The sequence below is a fragment of the Epargyreus clarus genome, unplaced genomic scaffold (assembly GCF_041222505.1).
Source record: "Epargyreus clarus isolate Ecla_fem2 unplaced genomic scaffold, WU_Ecla_fem_2.2 ptg000019l, whole genome shotgun sequence".
NCBI lineage: Eukaryota > Metazoa > Arthropoda > Insecta > Lepidoptera > Hesperiidae > Epargyreus > Epargyreus clarus.
In genome coordinates, this window is record NW_027332227.1 from 12,055,612 (window position 1) to 12,079,447 (window position 23,836).

At 33.1% G+C, this 23,836-nt stretch overlaps 2 protein-coding genes across 2 annotated transcripts in view; one reads left to right on the forward strand and one right to left on the reverse strand.

The window, feature by feature from the left end:
- The window catches only part of LOC140750240 (uncharacterized), a 343,727-nt gene that overhangs the window by 114,558 nt on the left and 205,333 nt on the right, over nt 1-23,836 (reverse strand). The window lies entirely within an intron of this gene.
- Nucleotides 1-23,836, forward strand: part of LOC140750246 (uncharacterized) — a 281,508-nt gene that overhangs the window by 44,464 nt on the left and 213,208 nt on the right. The gene's annotated exons all lie outside the window — the stretch shown is intronic.

A 23,836-nucleotide genomic window follows, 5' to 3' on the forward strand; every position in this document is an offset into this window, starting at 1 on the left:
TACCGAATTAGGCATATCGGAAATACAAAATGTATAAAATTAAATGTGATAATATTTAAATAAAAAGTCCATGTAAGTATGTATCGAGCGAATAAACCCAGTAGTATTTGATATATGAAACATATTTAACATTTTATTTAGAAAATAGCTAAGAGTGTATCTATAATTGTCTGTTACTCTATCGTATTTACTAATAAAATTCGCTCAAACACACCATTTACACGTTGACAAATGTCGATTATCGTATTCGATACTTAATTGGACAACTCAGTGTCCGATAAAAAATAGTGATTTCACTAATCACTGTGATGACATAATGAAATGTCATTAGGTCAAATCGAGTCCCGCCATTAGTGATGTCCGGTTGTTAGAAGATGGCGGTTTTACGCAATTTTTGCATCTCGTTCACGAATTTTTTTGCGTAACTAAAAAGCTTTGTGGTTTGTCCGTTTCGTGCATTATTTTGTAATTAAAGTTGGTGTCAATATTCTTTTCTTTTATTAGGTAACTTAGACGTTTAACTTGTACGTTTCTTTAAATAGAAATAGCAAACGAACATCCACTTGATGGTAAGTGACCATTGCCACCCACGTACTTATATTATGTATTAAAATAATAATATGATTGTAAAAAGCGTATTTTTACATTTTAGTGTATAATTTACTGGAATTTGTCTCGCACTTGCCGTGGATAAGATTATTTCGGACACAAACAAAATAACATTAAATTAAAATTGTATTACATATCTTATTATATTAAGTCATCAAGTCTCCACTAGTAAGTTACGAAGTGCATTACAAAGATAAATCTAAATCTATATCAAATTATTATTTTTTTCTTAAAATAGTATTGTAATGTAACCTAAGGTTATATAAATACATAATATTGCATTTTAATGACGCTGTTGCTAAGTCGCTACAGCGTAAATTGCTAAAGAAATAAGCGTGTTAGATTGGATAAATAAAATTACTTACATCATATTACGAGCTAATTATTTACTAATAACGTGTAAAATTATTCAGGCTTAAAATCACGAATGTTTAACTATATGCAATTGGTTAATACGACCAGTATGCCAGAACAAAGAAAATAATTGCTTTTTACAATTGTTCCGTAAATAATTACTGGCTATTATGATTACATCATTGCACAGTTGAATGGCGATTCTAACTAGGTACAAACAGTAGGTAGGTACATTTACATGAATGACTATTAAAACCGTCGCATAATATAGACCTCATCTTACTCGTATAATAAGTTTATTAAATACTTTTGCATTTGAAAAAACATATTTATGTGTTAATTAATAAAGCCCTTATGACAGGAATTTCGAGTCGACATAATTATATTATGTACACTTGGCGCAATCTGCTACGCAAACGGTTCCAGGTTTGGCGTCCGGACAGACATGTGAATGATAAATCTAAGTTTCATTTTGAATCCCCACGGACCTCAGAAGTACACCCAGGTTATGAATATACAAATATTTTGGATTTGGGACTCCAATCCTGTTTGTGATAGGTTACAGACGTTCGTAAGCCTAGTGGTTAAGAAACGCGGCCTCTCGATCGAGGGGTCCGAGGTTCAAATCCCAGGCACGCACCTCTGATTTTCAATTTTATGTGCGTATTAGATATTAATTATCACTTGCTTAAACGGTGAATGAAAACATCGTGAGGAAACCTGCATACCTGAGAGATTTATAAAAAAAATCTCAAAGGTATGTGAAGTCTACCAATAAGCACTTGGCAAGCGCGGTGGACTATGGCCTAATCCTTCTCGTTCTGAGGGAAGACCCGTGCCCAGCAGTGGGGCAGTGATGGGTTGATGATGATGATGATGATAAAATAACCTAAATGATCGTTTGCTCCTTTAAAATAAGAAAGAAACACGTTATTGCTACTTCTATAAAGCAGAAATAAGTTTGGTAGTTAACCGCCGCGCTAACTACTTTGTAGAGTGCTATCGTCTTCAAAATATTTTTAAATTTAAACTCTGAATAGGTACATCCCCGCCATTGTTTGACAAAGTGTTTTACGACGTGTTTAAATATTTAGATTTTGGACCATCTAATATTGTCCCTTAGAATATGCAAAAATGTAGAAGACGCCTCATTCGTAGGCGTCTTGTACATTTTTGTATGAAATACGATAGGAATTTCGTGCATGACGCTTTATAAGGAAATAGAAGACGCGTAATACAGTAACATCCCCATACTTGGCAACGTAAATACACAAACACCCAGACTCAGAACAGTTATCTTAAAACATCATTTGAACGCGAATCGTTAAAGTGCCGACGATTCTATTAATCTATTAAATAACAGACATAAATAATTTACATTGAAAATATTAAAATCGAAACTTAACATGTAATAATACTTTGCCATGCATATTTTGTTATTCTTATATTCTAAGTATAATCCCGTCGCGTGTTTATAAATCATAATACTAAGAAAAATGTGGTTTTATTGTTTGGATAAGTGAAGCTGATTTGGGTTATTTATAATATTGACAATACGACGTGAGTAATTTGTTATGCAGCGGTTAGTTTATGGGCTGATGATGGACTGCTTTGGTACCTAATTGTAACAAATGACCTTGAGGCAGACCTGATCTTGTGTGGCCATTGCCCCCATGGCATGGGCATCTGGAATCACCAACAATTAAACAGTTTCACTGGAAATATATTGTGGCGACCTCCCGCTACTCGTCAATATCAAAGAAGCGTTGAGTACAAAGGGTTCAAATTAGTCTTACGGGTACCTTGGTTTATATCTTGTAACATAGAAAAGAGCATGCATTCCACCTGATGGTAAGTGTGGCTACTGTTGCCCATGAACATCTATAATCAATCCAAGAGAGTCCTACCTAAGATCGGTCACAGATGCGTTATACTTCTGAGGACCAAGTTGTAACGGCTTAGATAAGTATGTCTCCCTTACCTCACCCTTCAAACTAGAACACAGCAGCGTTTAATACTGTTGTTATTAGGCAGAAATAAGTGTAGCGGTGGTACTACCTTCGGAGTCAAAGCACAACAACACAACAAATAACCCTTCCTTGGCAGTCGGGTAAAAAAACTGTAATATAGATTATTTGAGAGTCATTTACGTAAAATACTAGTTTGTTTTCGCTAAGCCAAACCACATTAAAGGTAATTAGAATTTGGCAATAGCAGCGAGTTGACCTCGTGAGCACAAAATATTTTTTTCAAAAATGTTCCTGTAGTTAGCCTGCCAATGTCATACGATAATTAACGCTTAATTACTAATTAATATATTTATGTACTTAAAATTCTAATATACATAGGAACATATTGTTATATTAGTTGTGCATAATAAAGATTATTGTTTAAAAATTACATAATTTTTACTTTACAACTTTTCGGACTTAAGATTTTTTTTATAACTCGTAAAATGAATAGCTAAATAATTATCTATTAATATTTTTTGTGATAGGAAGTGTACTGTATGTAATGTATATGATAATCTAAACAAAAAAGTTTTAGAAATAATTGATTGATTGATTGAAAACTTCTCAACAATTATTATGCATGTGTACACCGCCTCAAAAAGGGAGTATGAATAAAAAAATACCGACATAAAGTGCAACGAAAAGTGTAAATATATTTATTTATAATTTCTCATGTGTAACACGTCTAAACCTTGCACAGATGTGAAATTTACCATCTTATCAGTACAAGTTACAGGTTAAAGATATGCAAAGTAGGCGTTGCCCAATCTTGATAGAGTGGTGTTGATTTCTTACGTATTTCTTGTAGTTGATAAAACTAGATATGAGAACATGTCCGCACGATTGTGTCATAGCTCATAGGAAATGGCTTTGAAAAGGTAGACGTGATTAGATTATTCAATTAGGATATATTGCTTATTCATGTACTAGCGATGATAGCCTAATAGTTTGAAATATGCCCTGTGACGCTTGAGGAGAGCCTTTAATAACTTAAAGGGAAGATAATCTAGGATTATCTACACTAACTATATCTGGATATACACATACCCAGATATAGTATGGGAATATACAAAGTTCAAAAAGGGTCTCATAGATGTGACGAACTCTATCAAATCGTACTTAGCCAGCGTGATGAACTATAGCTCAAATCTTATGTTGAAAAAACACCCATCCCCAGCAGTAGGACAAAAATGATTTTTTTTTTCCATAGTATAGGAGTAGCAGACGAGCAAGCAGTCCACCTGGTGGTAAGTGGCTACTGCCGCCCATGGACATCTGTAATGAACCCCAGATAGGATTAGATATTCCTACCTGAGGTCTAAGCTGGAACGCCTCGAAAAAGTCTGTCTCCCTTACCAAACCCTTCAAACCGGAACACAGCAGCGCTTAACATTGCTGTTAGTAGGTAGAAATAAGTAGGTAGAAATAGGTGTGGCGGTGGTGCCACCGGAGTCGGACCACAAAGGGTTCTACCACCTTCATATGATACTGGTATAGTATGGTAGGTATTATTTTTCGTTCGGAATCCGACCAATTTGTAATATAAAAAGCCTGACTTATAACAGCTTTTAGTGATACAAGGCTGCAAATTACTATTTATTAGAGACAAGACTTTGCTTTACTTTTACTTTTAGGTGTTAGTACTGTTAGTAGGTACCTTTGTATTATACGAGTAGGTCGGTTGCAGAGCCCTCTGCATTTTAGTGCGCTTCCCACTCTTCTTATATAACCCTGCGTTCACCTAGGCTTAGAATTGATAACATCTTTATTTCAACATTTGTTATTTTTTTTTAATGCTTGGTTCGCTTATTTTTTTGTAAGATTAAAGATTGTCCTACCTATTATCGAAAGGTCCTTCTGCCTATGGACATCAAACACGATAGATAACAGGCGTTCTATTTAAAGTTAATTACAGATGCGTTACTATAATGATGTAAAGAGAAAAAGTAGGTAAGACAGGGCTTGCTTGTAAAAGTATGTAAAGAAAATTTATAGCAAAATTATTACTAGTGAATAAAAGTTAATCAAGAAAAACTTTGAATCGTTTAGACTTAAGTGATACGATAAGGCAATATACAAATACGACGCGTTTCGAATTAGCCAGGCGCTTCGTGCATTTAATTTTACATCCGGTATAAACGAAATATAACCGAAATTTGCTGGACGCATTGCCATGCATTTCGGTAAATATAAACGAATTTTTGTCGGACGCATTGCCGTGCATTTTGATTATTAATAATAGTGTCACATTTCGTAAGACACTTCCTAAAAGGGTCGAAGGATAATACGTGTTTATCCTGCGTACTTCATACATGTAATAAGCCACACTTATCCTGCCACACATAATATGTCACTTGGCCTTTGCATAATGAGGGTAATCTTATGAATACAGACATTATTGTCTGACGCACTCATTTCCCTGTTATTATTTCCCACGAAGGCTGCTGAGACCTAGGGCTGTCAGTAGAAAGAAAACTTATGGATGAATTCTTGCCATTGTAGATTTTGTGTCCGTCATATATAATGATTGTTTGATGAAATTTTAATGATGACGGAAGTAGTCCACCTGTGTATTGTTTTTAAATGGACCTGGAGACCATGGACACCTGTAAATATCCGCAAAATTGAATTTTTACGGGATTATTAACGAAAGAAAATAAATTTTATTGTTCTTAAAATAATTTATTACCAGGCGACATCTAGCGGAAATCTAGTTCCAATCGTATTGCATATTATCGTAATTAATATTGATCAATATTTTTATATTTAAATGTTAGTAGTAAACGTGAGGATTTTATGTGATGTCATCATTGCAAAGAACCCGGCTAACACATTTGCATTTTGCCAAGTTTTTAAAAACTATTGTTTGTAAACAATTGCACAAGGTCCATTAAACAGGAAGGATACAAATAACAACATACGATTTTAGTATCTATTTATACAATTTGGCAGCCCTACTAACAACATACGATTTTAGTATCTATTTATACAATTTGGCAGCCCTACTAAGGCCTCCGTTTAGGACACTTCAAACGTGACGTGATTTTTTATTTTAACCATCTAACAAATTACTAGATACGTTACGTCAATACTTTCACTACGACAGCATCGCGAATTCATAATTGCATTCTCACAAACTTGTTTAAATTAGAGCTTTGGATGTCGGTCACGGTAGCGAGATTTTCTTTGGCTGGAGACGGATCTTATATGGTGGGACGAGGTTGCGGTACATACAGATGCGTGCTGTGACCGTTGTTGTGATTTATGTATGGTTCATCTGCGGCTGCGTTGCTGTATTTTAATAAGTCATCATAATATCGGCTGACTTAGGTGTGATGCGACCATGTTACCTCAGAAGATACAACGTATCTGTGATCGGGTTCAGTCAGAATCCCTGTTCTATGTAGAGCTGGTAACAGGAGACAGCGATAATCACTTACCATCAGGTAGACTTCATACTCGTTTTCTACTTCAATCTTATGGAAAAGACATCATCCTACTTATTGCTTACTGATCTACTCACATTTAGACGCCATGTGTGAATTAATAGAATTCACGCACTTGTGAAGATCATATTTAGAGAAATCTCAAGCATGTAGTATTTTCACTGCTTACCGTTATCTTTTACACATTTTATATTTTATTTTATCTATTTCTTCTGTAATGAGATAAAATTAAGTAATTTAATGTTTATTTAGATCTTAACTTTTAGTGCGTTTTGAACTAAGAATAATTGTTATGGATGAAAATAACGAATTGTTTGCATAAACCTTTTTGTGACTTGTTTATTTTGCGTGAGTGCCTAAATAAACTAAAATTGTTCAATTTATCTCAAGTATGAATAAGAAATAATACAAAGCTCGGTTAATTTAATCTTGTCAGGAATTTTAATGTATTTAATTATGTCCTTAGATGCAGAAATGCCTTCATTTAGATAAAACAAGATTGTTATTGCCATTTTAAGTATCTTATTACTGATGCATTTCAAAAGTACGCAACACAAAGACGTTTATTAGTTTTTTGTAATAGTTTATATTTGTTATTATATGTAATTCTAATTATTATGCAGCTATAGGTAGAGATCTAGTATGCTAATATACATATAATTAAAATTTTAGTTAAGTAACATTATTTACATAACAATACAATACATCAGTTTCGTAGCCAACTCAAATGCCTTACAATTCGTCAAAGGCTAAAGTAACTCTAGGGTCCTTTTTCAGTTTTACTCTATCTTTAATGATACTAATACTCTTCTTTACTTAAGAATTACTTCCAGTGCTGATTCTTAAACTATGACAAAATGCTTCGGTCGTCTTATATCTTAAGGGCAGATATACCACTGCATACGAGCGCTTTTTTATTTTTCATTTACTGTTCAGCCAGTACTGCTTTGGAACGCTCTGCCCGTTCATATCTGGAAAGTAACCAGTAAAACAGTTTAAAAAAACTTGTCCGAGAGCATTTTCTTAACACCTCTTCAATATCTTAATCATCTATATTGTTTATTTTATATAATATGTATGTATTTGTGTATATATTTTGATATATGACTGAGGTATATATGTATATATGCGTACTTATATATGTATTTATAATAAATAACATAATTAATATTATGTATGTATAATTAACACCTGCCGTCATTTTCTCTATCCACCCAGGGTTGACTGGCAGAGAATGCCATCAGGCATAAAGTTTGCCCTATTGTTTTTATAGAGATGCAATAAATTAATAAAGCAGCGTAGTGATGCTACAAGGATGTCAACACTTTAAGAGTTAATTCCGAGCATAAATAATTGAAAAAGAAGCCTGATCGATTCACACAACCAGCCGGGCAGACCCGCATTATAATGGACTTGTTTTATCGCCGAATAGCGTAGAGTTCAGCGGTGAATTTATATGGAGGAAGATAGATCCTAATATGAGATTATCCAAATTAGTCATTTAACATAGCAATGTATTCGCATAAGTTATTTACTACTAGTAGAACTCTTATCGTATTTAACTTCGATTACAAAAGTCCGTAGTCTGCATTCTACAATAACTTTAATTTATTTATTTATAAGAAGATGTATTTCTATTTGTTTACTTCTAATACATAAAACAGTACATCTACTGGTAGTGAAACGCGTAAGACTAGTAGCTGTTCTCCGAGTAAATCTATGAAACCGCATGAGGTCTAGACCACATCGGAGATAACTGTACTAGATACTCGATATCTTGAAAACAACGGACTGTTTGTAAATATATGTTGAATGGAATTGAATTCTGAATTGAAGATTTACGTAATTGAAACGAAATGAAATAAAGCGTCGTGTAATAGAATAAAATGAAATGAATTTTGTGCCTACGGGAACGAATACAAATTCTGAAAATATAAAAATATATTGTGATTTTTTTCTGCGACACTATTGCTAAATAATCTGTCCTATTGGTTGAATATGGCAAGACAGAGTCAACAATATATGCTTCAAGTAAGAAAAATTAACAAGAAATAAAATCGAATACCTATAATCATAAGTTAAATTACACCAGCAAGTAAAATCGATTTTAAATGTGTAGGTAAGTAAGATTCTATGAAGTGAAAGTTAAATAATGAAAGGAAAATATATAAAATAATAACAAACTATATATACCTGCTACGCTGTACACTTTTATCGAGTTGATTTCAACCGTAAGGTATTTTACCTAAATTGGTCTTAATTTGTTCTTTACCGAACTTTAAGCAAATAACGTATCATTTAATGCCTTTTCTGTGTAAGATGGTTCCATTAGCATTTAATTTAAGGTGTAAAATTAGCATTAAGTCCTTAGGTTTAGGTCGTTTGAGTCAATTAAATGTTCCTACTGATTGCACGATAGCAAATTCGCAATAAAATTTTATGAATTTAACGGTGATAAAATAATTTCTTAACACATTACGTTTAAAGAGCCGTGATAGTATCTTGCAAGACTTGTAAAAAATTTAAAATAAGGGTGAAAGTTTTATACAAAATATTTTAGCACTGATAAATTAAGGAATTTAATTGATGTACAATCTATGTATGTTGATTCTTTATAGTTTTTGAAGTATTTTTATCTTTTTTTTTTAAATACACACCATATTTTCATTTGTAAATATTGCTTTTAATTATTGTTCATGTTCGGTAATAGGTATAGATATTTTAAAATATTGATGTATGGTATTATAAGAATTTATCTAGTGCTATTTGTGTGTGTTTGTTTGCGGTGATTACAAGCTCAGATGCAACGCATTACGATCTATAGGTTAAAGTCATACGTTATATTTATGTATTAACTATTAATATGCTAGTATCTATAAAGTATTTAAATAAATTGTTTATATTCAATATAGGACATTTTGCCATTTAATAAGCGTTTATTATTACGTCATTATAATTATGATACGGATGCTTCGCTACGTAATATACATATATATTTATGAGTAGCATTACAAATAATAAATCTTACATTTGGGACAGTCGCCTATCCGCTGTTATGTAGTCTTATGTTAATATCTTATGTAACGGCAATTTCAGGGTACTGCAGATTCTGAATAAAGGCCTGAGTTTTGATTCCTCTTTATTGGTCAGTGACTTGATTGTGGATGCATGGGTTTATCAAATAAAGCTCGATTTATTTTGAAGCTTTGTGAATAACTGAATATATAGCAAAAATTCGAAAATAACAATATTAAAAATGGACAAATTTATGAGTTTGCTAAGAAAGTTTATTAAGAAATAACACATGTATTTTGTGTAAATATATCGAAAGATAAATGTACCCAACATTATGTGACGGTACGGAACCTTTAAAGAGTATATTCAACTCGCACTTGACCAGTTACGGTACGCTGACGAAGAAATAAACATATTAGAAACAATTAGATACTTCAATGTACCAACAGAAAATAATGGGGTAATATGTAGTTAATGGAAGTAAATAAAATGCTTTCATATAAGTGGCAAATTACTACAGAACCAAAACGAAACAAAATGTTCACACATCACTGTTATTTTCCTTTACGACAGACAGGCAAAAACATGAATGACAAATTACATAGCCGGAGGGTAATTATCGAATCACTCGAAAAGAATTCGGAAATACTGATCGATCGTCGACTTGCACAATGTAATCGACCCCTTAATTTTATACTCTTCAAGTTCACAAGTGGTTTTTACTCGGCGATAAAATTTTGTTAATTTATCACAATAAAACTGATGTCCGCGTATTTTACTTCAGATACAGTAAGCAACTGTACTTTGCTGTATTATAAAATAATTTATGACCACGTCTTACGAATTTTAACATGTCTCTTTTCTTAAAAAAATCATCCACTGTATCCCACTGTATTATGTGTATATATAAAATTCTCGTGTCACAGTGTTAGTTACCGTACTCCTCCGAAACGGCTTTACCGACTTTCACCAAATTTTATATGCATATTCAGCTGAGAATCGGCTACTATCTATATTTCATACCCCCAAGTGATAATGGTTGTTCACCCTTAGCTTTTTTTTATTTATATAGAAACACAACGTTTGCCGGGTCAGCTAGTATATGTATATGTATAAATGGACAACATTTTGACTGCAGTAATTAATCTTCTATCACATTTTATTAGTCTAGTAATAGTACCAATCATTATAATATGCAAAGAAACTTAAACACTGACTTATAGTAAGTATATGTATGACTTATAATAGGTATGTAAATATACATACAGTATTGTGAAGGTGGTAGAACCCTTTGTGGTTCGACTCCGGCGGCACCACCGCCACACCTAGTCTGCCTAATAATAGCAGTGTTAGGCGCTACTGTGTTCCGGTTTGAAGGGTGTGGTAAGGGAGACAGACTTTTCCGAGGCGTTCCAGCTTAGTCCTCAGGGGTAACGGCGCATCTGTGGCCGACCTCAGGTAGGAATATCTAATCCTATCTTGGGTTGATTACAGATGTCTATGGGCGGCAGTAGCCACTTACCATCAGGTGGACTGCATGCTCGTCTGCTACTCTTATATTATAAAAAAAAAAAAAAAAATACAATTTCTAGCACAAACAAGGTTGGATGACTGACTTACTTTTATTATATTGAAGACTAATTGCTAATATAAGAACTTGATCTAGTTTATACAATGACTTGCACTAAAAACTATTTGCTAACGGTTATTCCTATCGAGATTTCGGCAAATTAGTCCACTGATTGTTTTTGTAAGTATTAATTTCGAATACATAACAACAGGACCATAATTGTTTAACGGAATTAAACGTAGAAGCATTGTGGTAGGGCAGGTTTATGCGAAGCGAATTGTTCCTTTTGTCGTTGTTTGTGTTATTTGAAATCGATCTACAAAGTTATCTATAAAGTAAGTACTAAGGTGGTGGAACCCTTTGCGGTTCGACTCCGGCGGCACGACCGCCACACCTACTTATGTCTTATAACAGCAGTGTTAAGCGTTGCTGTGTTCTGTTTTGAAGGGTGTGGTAACGGAGACATACTTGTCCCATGCATTCCAACTTAGTCCTCAGGGGTAGCGGCGCATCTGTGGCCGACCTCAGTAGGAATATCTAATCCTATCTGGGGTTGATTACCGATGTCCATGGGCGGTAGTAGCCACTTACCATCAGGTGGACTGCATGCTACACCTATATTACAAAAAAAAATAGTAACGGGCATGATGCAGAGTTGGATGGGTGTATAGTTATTAAACTTCGCGCGTTGTTATCATTGAAGTGATGTATCTACTATGTTAAAAATGTATGTCAATATAGCGCTTAGTTGATAAGGTGACAATAAATATTTATGCAAATACTCGTATATACGTATGCACTGACGGAAAACTTCATTGGAAGAACGCCATTTTCTAGGTCGTGTTTCGAATCGTTATTTAGTTTTCAAAGTTAAGTTCATTTTCTCAAATATATTCCGAACAGTCGTTGGAATTGAGCCACCATTATGTTTTGTATTAAAATTCGATGTTATATAATAACATTACATAAATATGCAACTTAAAATAAGTTTATTACGTTATTTTATTATATGCACATTGCATATACATATTTATTTAGAAGTAACTGCAATAACGGTAATTAGTGGTAGCTGTTATGACATTCGTAAGTATCATAGAATGGAATAAAATCATAATAACATATGCAGAGCTTTATAATTATAAATTCTAATATTAAATGTGCACTAAACCGTTAATAGCAAAATAACATTCATATTATCCGGTTGAAGTTAAGAAAAAGTAGTTGTACTCGTAGTTAAGTTTGAAGAACAAATTCTAGATATTATAATCAGACTGATATATGTACTACTATATAATAATTATAATGATAGCTTTAGTACGTCAAACTAATATGTGGATAGGAACTAATTACGTAACCATCAATTTATGGAGGAACTGAATAATTGGCTGCATTTGGGATGATATTGACCACGGATTCTAGCAGTATTACCTGTCCCCCTAAATGTTTTTTTTTGTCAAAAAACCTTTAAGCAATGTTCAACATTAAGTTAAGATTAAAAATACTTCGCAACAATCCGCTATAAATATGTATGATGGTATACATTTTAAACCATGCAGTATGTACCACCCTCCCTCCCTCAAATGATACGTGCAGATGCAAAATATTAAAAATATACACCACCATACATACCACCACCAACACGTGTTTCGCTCCAAAACGTTTAATAATAAAGGACGATATGACTATTTTATCTCAATATTGTAATACTATTTTCTTTTTTCGAAAATTTAAAAATCCTAACCATAAATTAAGTCTAGAGTGTAGCCTCTAACATGGATGGACCAGCTATCAACATCCATAATGGAGATTATTTTTGGGAGATCAATAAACTTTATTTGAAAATAATCCTTAGGTTTTGACTACCGATTCTTTCTACTAAACACGGTTTTATCTCTCGGTTAGTATACTAGCAAAACTCCTCTCTTTGTAGTAGTCTCTAGGCATTTTAGCCCAAATGTATGTACTGTAGGCAATTATGATACAAAAACTAAGAGTTAGCTTGTATTATAAATTCAAATATTCGCATTAATCATCATTATCTGATGGATGCATTGATACTCATTATACGTATTGAGATATTTCGAGAGCTATCTAACGGTCGAGTCATTTATAGCGGGTCAAAGGCCTCTCCAAGCTAAGACAACAGGCTTTATAGCCGATATCTCCTTAATAAACCTACTTCGAGTAGATTATTCACGTTGTACCTACTTCTTAGACTTATACTTGGAGTATTCTATAATTCGTGTATTTATTCAGTAATTTAAATAGAAAAAAATTAAAATACTTAGGTTATCTTAATTTAGTAGGCAACAGAGTAAGGGATTAATTATTAAGGTTTCCTGTCTGTCTTAGGCCTTAGAATTAAAATAATTAAAAAAAAATCAATATGCAAAGTTTACTTAGCTATTATAGAACTATGACCTAAATAGAAATAAAGTATAGATAAAGTAACAAAAATAATAAACATGATTAGTAGGTTCAAACGATTGGACGTGTTAAGTGATACTGCCGTACTACCAATCAGGATAAATCCTACCAAAAGTCATAAAATATGTCCCTACCTAAGGGTCTCTACCTGTTAAGGTCTAACTTGGAATGTCTCATATCAGTATGATTTATCACATGTAAATGCAGCAAAGCTACAGTGCAGTGCTGCTATAATGAAGGAGTAGGCGGTCGGCTATCGCAGTCAAACTACGTCGAGTGCTGTAACTAAATTTAAATAACGTGTTGAGTTAAATACCATTAACACTTGTTTCACGTTTAAATTAATAAAATTAGCTGCTTCCATTTTAATTAATTAGTGATTGTTGGCTTTTCTCTGGTTTTGTAACTTTCTTAGTTATAAGTATGTATGTATATTGGCTTATCATTATAATAGAGAAGCAGTGCAAAAGTCTCAAAATTGTCCATAATATTTTCAAACTAGTGAAGTGTAATAATATCTAATTAGCTTGGCGCAGATTATGAAGACCATTCTGATGGAAGACCTTAGCTGAGCAGTGGGGCAGTAATTGTTTTATGGGTTGGCGATTAAATAATACTAATAAAAATCTACTCCCGTTTTTACAGTTAGCTTTAGCTATACATAAGCGCAAATCTATGACCATAACACATGTATTTTAGCCACACATCACGCAATTCCTGAATAATTTATACGGGATAGGGATAGTAGAAACGCTAGGTGAATTCTAAGTGTTCGTTGCTTAGCGAAAGAATTTAATAGCATTAAATCAACGCTCATGTCTGACCTACCCCATTGCTCAACGCATACTACGCACGCTCTCTCATTTCCATTGCTAATATAAGGCTGAATGATGGTACTGTCCCCTACTACGGTTTCTAGAAACCGTTGTATAAATGACAGCGCTGGCAGTATCCACACGATGCGGACGTGTAAGCACTTCGCAGTATATGCAGCTATTCTATTTCGAATGCAAAATAGGAATGATAGCTAGGAGTTCCATCTACAGGCGTAGTCCAATAAATATTAGTTATTTTGATATGTACATAAAACTAAGATATCATCGGATATATTAACATTCTAATAGTATAGTAATACGTAATAATTATTAGTAGAAATATATTTTTTTATTTTAATAAATGCGATAAAATAAAAAATATGCGGCAAATTTTAGATCGACTTTCTTTCGACTGTACCTAAGTACATTAGTAGCGTTTATTGCCCGGGTTTTGGTGTCAACATGGTAGGCACTATGTTGTGCGCAGGCGCATAACTCGAATCGCAAGCGGATTAACGGTGAGTTTCTGTGATACTGTTTTGATTGCTTCTTTTATGGGCAAAACTTGAAATGTTGCCATGTTGCAAAACTTCACGAATGAAAATTTATGCCGATAACTTGCTTACTATACTAGTGGAACAAGTATTTAATTGCCTCAAAAACTGTCGCATGTTATCGATTGAATTTAAATTCGTCTAACTAGCCAATTATGGGTCTAGATTATTTCTTCGCGTGGTTCCGCTCGTATGCACTTAAAAGTATTATTATATATTAAACAGCAACCTTAGCTATTTGAAGATAAAATTGCTTTTCGTAACTCCTTACAACGCGTTATTTCGTTGTGTAAAAGTCCAAATAGCTTAATTAGTTTTTCAAATTAGCAGACACAGACAGACAGAAGTAACAAGTTACCTGTATTTTGGTATTGAGTATAAGGATACGAGCTTACAAAATGGCATTTATTTCGAAATTATATACCTATTACCTAGTTCATATGTGCATAGATTTATATCTTTGTTTACCGACTTTTTGTTTATACGGTATACATATTAGGTACTTGCTTATGTCTCTAAGTACATTACTTAATTTCACACACACTTTATATTAAAGTTTAAGAATTATACCCATTGTATACTACTATGATGCTGTATTTCACATTAGCATAGCATAGTAGAGTATACTCCAGGCCTCTAGCATTCCCTCCCAGCATGACTTGGATAGTGAGACAAAGATTCCAGCCAAGAACCTAAAGTTAAATGTATTTCCTTGGACAAATCCAGCAAACGCAAATTGAAATATTAATTGAGGTTACGTCTATTAGCATGCATAATACTCATTAACTACAAAATTATAATAACTACTATTTACTCGTTTAAATGATAGCAATTATAATTATCTTAAATTGTATTGGAAATACGAGTAAGTGAATATCTTAAAATATACGTATAAATCATATGTCCATATACGATATGATAATAATATCAGAAATCATTAAATCGGTTTCAGTGATGTTTGTATCCAGTTTAAAAGAAAAGTTTCTTTTAGATTCGGTAGATGGCGCTTTCAAAATATATTCTTTTGTGGTAGAAGAACGCTGGTCCGGACCAACTAGTATAGATATAAAAATATCGGTATAAAAGTTACGAATTTAAAATATATAGGTAAAAACCACATTTCTCACTTCATTAATTATCTATAAATTATAACATTTTAAGAACACGTTCTTTGAAATTATTTTAACAGAAAATTATTTATGGAACATACTCTATACCTTAGTATTGCCATTAATGTTAAATTGTTGTTCATATTTTTATTAAACTGTAATAATCGCACATTATGTGCATTTGCATACTTTGGCACTTCCGTTACATAAGAAAAAGAAACTTCGTACAAAATACACATAAACACTTAAAATCCTTTGAACGATAAAGGGCCACAGTCTTAAGCCCTTAACAAATTTCACCACAAACAAACGATACCATTCATATTCGTTAGCGGTCCCCAACTCGCCTTGGGCGCGGCCGATAACGACCGAACATTCGAGAGGGTCAAGGATATAAAGATGTTAGAAGTGTCAAGTGTCAATGCCAGTCAGTCAATGTACCAGGTTAGTGGACAGAATGCTTAGTCGGCTATTGGAATTATAAACAATATTAATTATTTACTATTTAAGAACGAATGCTAACAGTGTGAATAAATCAGTCTAAGAAAATAATTGCTCACTTACAACTTACATGGAGGTTACGAATTGAATAAAAAGGTTTTTGTACTCTTCCATTACAGTATAAGTTCGCTAATGCCTGCTATCCGATACATAAAATAAGTAAAATAATGTTTTACAAAAAAAATGATTGTAAAATAAACTAAGCATCGCAATTAACTCTACATAAAATAAAGTGACGTCTATTAATATAATGATACGATGATATTATGGACATAATTGTTGCACCGACAGTAAAAAAATGCTATATAAAACTGATACTTTCCATAATCAATAACAAAAGACCCATCAACTATAATATTTAAAATGACAATTCATGTAAATTGATAGTAATTATGTAATGTTAATTTATATACGCTGGTAACTGTATTCAATGCCAATACTGCTTTTTATATAGCTACAGCTTAATCAAACTTTTGGCATTGAAATGGAAATGTTAGAAAAAGCAAACAAAACGAAAATATCTTTATGTGTTTCGTTGAAAATGTTGTAAACTTGTAGAAATTAATTAGCTATAAAGAATTTAAAACTGTCATAACATGCAAACTTTTTGTGCATCTAAAAATACCTTTTGGATCTTCTAGAGATTAAATATAAAGTACAACGTATAATCGAGAAACTTGTATGTATTCATAATTTACGGATTTCTATTAGCAATAACTATTTACAGAACCTATTTACTATTAAACTGACCTTGTTTTTTCTGGGTTAATGTAACATTTAAGGTCATTACCTTGAGAATGATAATGTTATCGAAATATATTTAGGGTAAGTACTTATGGAGCTTAATGAGTTTAGGTGCAGTGTAATTATAATTTGTTCATTGCAATAATGGTTTACTTACACAAGACACGCCCGTGGTAAAGTTTTAAAATAAACTATTTAAATAATGAAATTAAGTAAAAGTTGAGCAAATTTCTAATTGGATTTAAAGTTAAGTAATCTAATTTGAAATATGAAATTATAATTCGATTTCAGTTATTTGTATTGAAAGTTTATGATAATGTACTCTGACATAGAACACACTCGGTTTTATTTAAAATATATAATGATGGCGTTTGATAATACAACATTAACCGATTTATTTGACGTGACAAAGCTGAAGTACGCTCGGTCGCGCGGCGTACCGTGCGCACTTCGGATTGCCACATCCAGTTGTTCTATTTCCTTGGTTTGCACCTTCTACGAGTCAAGAGGAAAATGACACAATCGTCCACTTCCTAACAGCTATCCTAGGTCAATCTCGTTAAGAGCGTGTTGCTTTAAACACGGAAAAGTGTAGCGTTAGTACTGGTTCAGATCTAGCTTTTGACTGGTTAAGGTCGTATTATTGTATCACTATCTCCTGTCTTTATTAATGTTGTTGTATGTAATGTGTTTTAAGTATTTATAGTAGCGTTTTATTTACATAAAATAAAAATTTAGAATTACTTATACTTCTTTTGGTGCGTTTGCTAAAATATATGAGTGATCTTTTAGTGTGGGATGAAGTTGCGTGCGCCGATGTAACACATAACTTTATCATAATATTATATTATGTAGTATCTCTATTGGTCGTTTGCAAAATATTATTTGTTGTCAGTTAGTATGCCAAAGAATTAAAACTACTTACGCGCGTACATAAGTACATACAAACTTTTTTTGTAAATATATTCAAGAGATTCTACTCTAAATGTAATACATAAAATATGTTTGTACTTTCTTTAAACACAATCCAAAACAGAATTACTTGTTTCAAAAAACCAGTAAGTTCAACAGTTTGAGAGTCAGTGACATGACGACTATGCTAATCGTTCTTTTCACGTATAAAGTACTTGCATATGTATTTTAAAAATAAATACAAACAAATACAGACGTAAGTAACATTTAGCAGGCGTGAAAATCTAATTAGCATACATATCTTTCGAGATAAATTGTATTATTTGCCAGTCTCGAAAATATATGCATGATTCACGACTTAGGTAGAGAATTTAAAAATAAATTATGTGGATACAAGTATGTGAAATCCTTGAAAATATATTTTTTTCGGTTGGAGGTAATATTATAAGATGAATGATATGTAATTGTCGTTATTTTTTAGTTAAAAACTGATATTACTTATATTCATGTGTGTCAATTTCAGGGTACCGAAGGGCGTGACACCATCGCTACACCTTTCTTTAACTTAAAACCGTAGTGTTAACTAGTTTAAAGGGCGTGGTAAGATAGATGCTATCAATGCGGTTTTAACTTAATATTCATGTGGCAACGTATATATGTAGCCAACCTCGGGATGGAGTCCATATTCATCCATATTTGAGGTTTTCGACAGGTACCCAACCTTCATAGCCATCAGACCAAGAAAAACGTATTTTTTGTGGCTTAATTGTAATATTTCTTAAACCTCCTGATAGGAAATAAAATCACCTAAAATCAATATTACAGGCTTCTCTTTCTTTGATTTACTGCAAATTAACAAAGGTTATTCCATGCGTGTAATTTCTCATCATATCTATTATGAAGTAAGCAAAAAAGCCATTAAAGACATACGTAACATCTTACATCAATTAAGTAATCATAATAGACGTATCTATAACAATAAAGTAATAGTAACTTTTTTGTTTTCATACGTAACAATTTACGTGATGTTATGCTATCTTTGCACTGCGTTTAAACGCAATAAGAGAGTAAATTTATCAGTGAATATATTTTAAGAATAATGTTATTAGGTTCACTAATTATTATGTAGTAAATTGAATAAGTACGAATATACTGAACACTGAACCAGAAATTCGGCCTCTTGATCGAGGGGCCCGAGCACCTCTGATTTTTCAAAGTTATTTGCGTATTAGAAATTAATTATAAAATGCTTAAACAGTGAAGGATAACATCGTGGGGCAACCTGCATACCTGGGATTCTTAAAAAAAGCACTTCAAAGGTATGTGAAGTCTACCAATTCGCACTTGTCCAGCGCGGTGGATTATGTCCTAATCCTTCTCATTGTGAGAGGAGACCCGTGTCCAGCAGTGAGACAGTAATGGGTTGATGATGATGATGATGACGATGATGCTGAACACTGTGCAGTATATTATTACCCATAATCTATGCAATTTACTACGTTACGATCGCTATCAAACTAATTATGGCCTAAAGCAGTAATCCTATTACGTTGAACGAAGCAAAAGTTATTTTCATTCATCAATAACAATACCATTTATCTACGACGATGACAAATTCTAAGTATAACAATTTGTAAAACACAGAATGCTGGTACAAACTGCGAAAAACATTACAAATTATTTACTACAAGATATGCGCATTGTATTCCGAAGTATTGAGATTGCATAACTCACACTACGAGTAATTCGCACTTACGTACGGGGACTTATAGACCTATTTAATAAAATTACTATTACACATAACACGGAACTATTGTATTGCGAGAAGTTAGTCATAATATCGTTAATTACTGAGGTTAAATCTGTAAACTAATAGATAATATATAAATCTTGTTAAACGTTGGCTTCAGATCATAAATCTATTATTATATTTGCAAGTCATAGTCAGCGGCATGTTTTTTAATATTGTAGATGAATAAACTTGATAAGAATATATGCGCTATAATATTAACTTGCTTCAAGGGAACTTAAGTACTGTCACATACCAGTAGTGTAAAGCGGTTGTGTCCTTAATTTAAAGGGTTTGTGTCCTACTTGGGATACGTTAGTTATGGGCGCACAATGTTATTAGCAGGCATGTTACCGATTTTAGCAAGGCCTCCAATCTTATCTGGGGTTGATTACATATACCTATGTCGATAGTAGCTACCTTTTTTGCTTACCGCACTAAACCCCGAAGGTGGCCGTCCTCAACGCTTGGTGGAAAACTCCGGGATCTCCGATGGAACACAACTGAAGTTCTACAATCGCGATGCCCCGATCAGGCTCTGCCCTAGAGGAAGCATCTTTCGCTCCTCCCGTAGCATCAGGTGTTTACTACGGTATGCCTTGACCACATATACCGCCGTCCTCCCCGGGGTCGCTTGCTTGAGCTCCCACTCTTGCCGCCTGCAAACCTGGAAGCCCCGTTCAACTTGCATCTTACGACAGGCTGGGGATACCGTAGCCCTGTTCTAATCCCGGAACTACAGGCAAAAGTGGCTACGTACCACTAGATTGATTGCGTATTAATTTACTTCTAATTCATAAAAATTAAGTGCATTCAAATTTACTGCAAGGCGTCTACTAAATTATTGAAGTCGGATAAGAATCCTTTCGAATTTGGGGTCGGTTATTATTTCCACGATCGTCAGAGACTACTTAATATCGGATGAATGCATGTTATTGTATTTCCCGATTGCACAACATACTTCCTTGCTTTCTTCCTACACGTATGTGATAGAGCAAGACAAACAAACAACATTACAGCTGTTTCGTTCCTTGACCGCAACCATGAGGTTACTCCACGCTTATTATATTTAGTCTGTAAGATATACTCCGATCAGGAAATGTATCTTAATATATTATAACTCATTGCGGTCAGTTTAATATACTGCGTTAATGTATTAAAGCTATTTAAATATTAAGTCAGCACGTCTTTAGTACTTATAACCATAACATATTGCTAATAATTTATTTACTATATATTAATTAAGACTCATTTATGTTTATTAATATTTATAGATACATCTTACAGAGAAGATGTTACTGTTCTCAATGCTTCCTCTCAACAGTTCCCTGAGATTGAGTTTTTTGATCGTATAGGAGTAGCAGTCAAGCATGCAGTCCACCTGATAGTATGTGGCTACTGCTGCCCGGTATTCAACCCCAGATAGGATTAGACATTCCTACCTGAGGTCGGCCACAGATGTGCCGCTACTTCTGAGGACTAAGCTGGAACGCCTCGAAAAAGTATGTCTCCCTTATCACACCGTTCAACAGCGTTCAACACTGCTGTTATGAGGCAGAAAAAGGAGTGGCGCCGGAATCGAACCACAAAGGGTTCTAACACCTTCAACTACCTGAAGTCGGCCACAGATACGCGATTAATAAACGGCGTTTGTTAGTTTGACCTTACATCCTGCAGTTTACGGATATTATCCAGCTCCGGCTGTCAATTAGAAAATATCGTAATAATATTAAAATCAGATCAATAAGGATTATGTGAGACTATTTAAACAGCAATTAGATTTACATAAGCAACAATCTTAATACTTATACTTAAGATACAAAGTGACTAACTTATATACACAATTATAATGTTTATTATCATAATTTCCTTGAACATCCATGACACTGATATTACGATCATTTCTTGCAGCCATCATTAAAAATGGACGGGTAAGTCACGACTACATTAGGTATGTGTTATTACTACAATATTTACACGTGTGTTATTCAACTTTTAATAACATGTTGCATAAGCCGCCTTTATTTGCACGTATGTCTAAGTAATAGCGATTGAGGATGAGAAGCGGGTAGCTATTTTACATATATTTAGTAGTCATAGATGAGACAGGGTAGAAATGTCATCCACTATTCATTACTAACTGGTAATAAGTTATTCTGAAATATATATCAAACGTCAAATATTACGAGATCTAAGATAGAAAATGCATTTAACCCTTTGTATTGCTTTTTAAGTAAGAAGTTTAATAAAAAAATAATAAATGGTGTCAGTGTGAAGCGGGGAGTATGAGTATAGTATCAAAATCTTAACAGTATCCACTCTTATATCTCTGTGTTCTTTAATTTCTTTGGCTGCAACCAACGTTATGTCATACTGCTGCTTATGGGTCTAAATCTTCACCTGGGATGCCTGAAGCAGATCACATGATATTTGAATGTAAATTGTTGGAGGATAAAACGGTAAAGTCGTCAACTGTACCCTTAGTATAAGTTTTTACGTTTTTACAAAAATAACTGTTTTTGTATTTGTTTACGTATTTCCCATACATTTTTAATCAGTTCTGATACAGTCCGCTAGGGGCGCTGATTGGAAATGTATGGGCAAATACGTAAACAAATACAAAACAGGTATTTTTGTAAAAACGTAAATCTCATACTAAGGGTACTGAAATCGTATTTTTTCAGTTTACAAAATCTGCGACAAAGTTTTTCCATTATATTCCAGTGACAAAAATCGGAACCATATGTCACCGTGACAACTGGCTACCCATTCAACTTCTGATTTTACTCGACGTTACTTAACATGATATGTTGTTTGAGATCGATGCACGCAAGGATATGTGCGCTTAGCCTATTGACAGTTATTACAATATAAATAAATATATTATTATAACATTAACATAAAATATAACTACTAAGACTTGCAATAAAATTATATTGTTAATAAATATAATTTACTAGTTAATTACTGACATCTGATTGAATAAAACGATAAAATAACTAATAAATAGGGCAGAAACTACTTCACGCTGAAGTATTTACCTATTTATTCAAATGCTAGAAAAACTGCCTTCATGAATTAATTATGAGATGGAAAAAAATATTTATTTTTACTGACGTTTTCCTATTCATAAGAATCTTTCTCTGAAGACCCTGAAACTTTGAATAATGTTTTACATTATATTCAATAAAAGAACCTTGATAAATATTCAGTATTACTATTACCTATTAGGTAATAAACTCATTATGACTCTCCTTTTACTTTTTCCTCCTATTTTATAAATTATAGCTAAATAAATTTGACATAGAATTTGAAGTTATCATTTCAAAGCTAATTTGTTTTAGAGCAAATAATTACACCATCTGTTAAAATATTTGTTATGTTAATAGTGCATAAACAAACATTTATAATATAATTTATATTCAAATAAATAAACATAAAAAAGCCAATAAATTACAAAAGTGCAATATATAATGCGAATCACTTCTTATACAGTACTGTATACTTTATTCAGAAATGCTTATCGCTCGCAATTGCACGAACCTTTAGCATGCTATCACTGTAACCATCAACACTAATGAATATCCGCTATGCTGTCTGTATGTCTACAGAATACCACCGCCGTAATTAATAGAGGAGAATTTCTACCGGAAATGTTGAATCCCAGGTAAAAGTGCGTGGCCATGAAAGTGGAGATAGTAAACAAAAAGAATTGGGAATTGGGCAGAAATAGAAAAAAAATCATATTGAAAAATATACATTGGGAATTACTCACATCGATTATTATTCGAACAATCTATGCTCTAAAAGTCTGATGTGAACTAAATTAATATACTAGAAGCTTAATTTCCTTTACTTTCACTCCGAATTTTTTTTTTTCATATAATTGTACAAAATTTCAACTTAATATTAGAGAATATAAGAGTCAAAAAATTTAAACTGCTGCAAGAGTAATCTCGTATGTATTATTAATACTAGA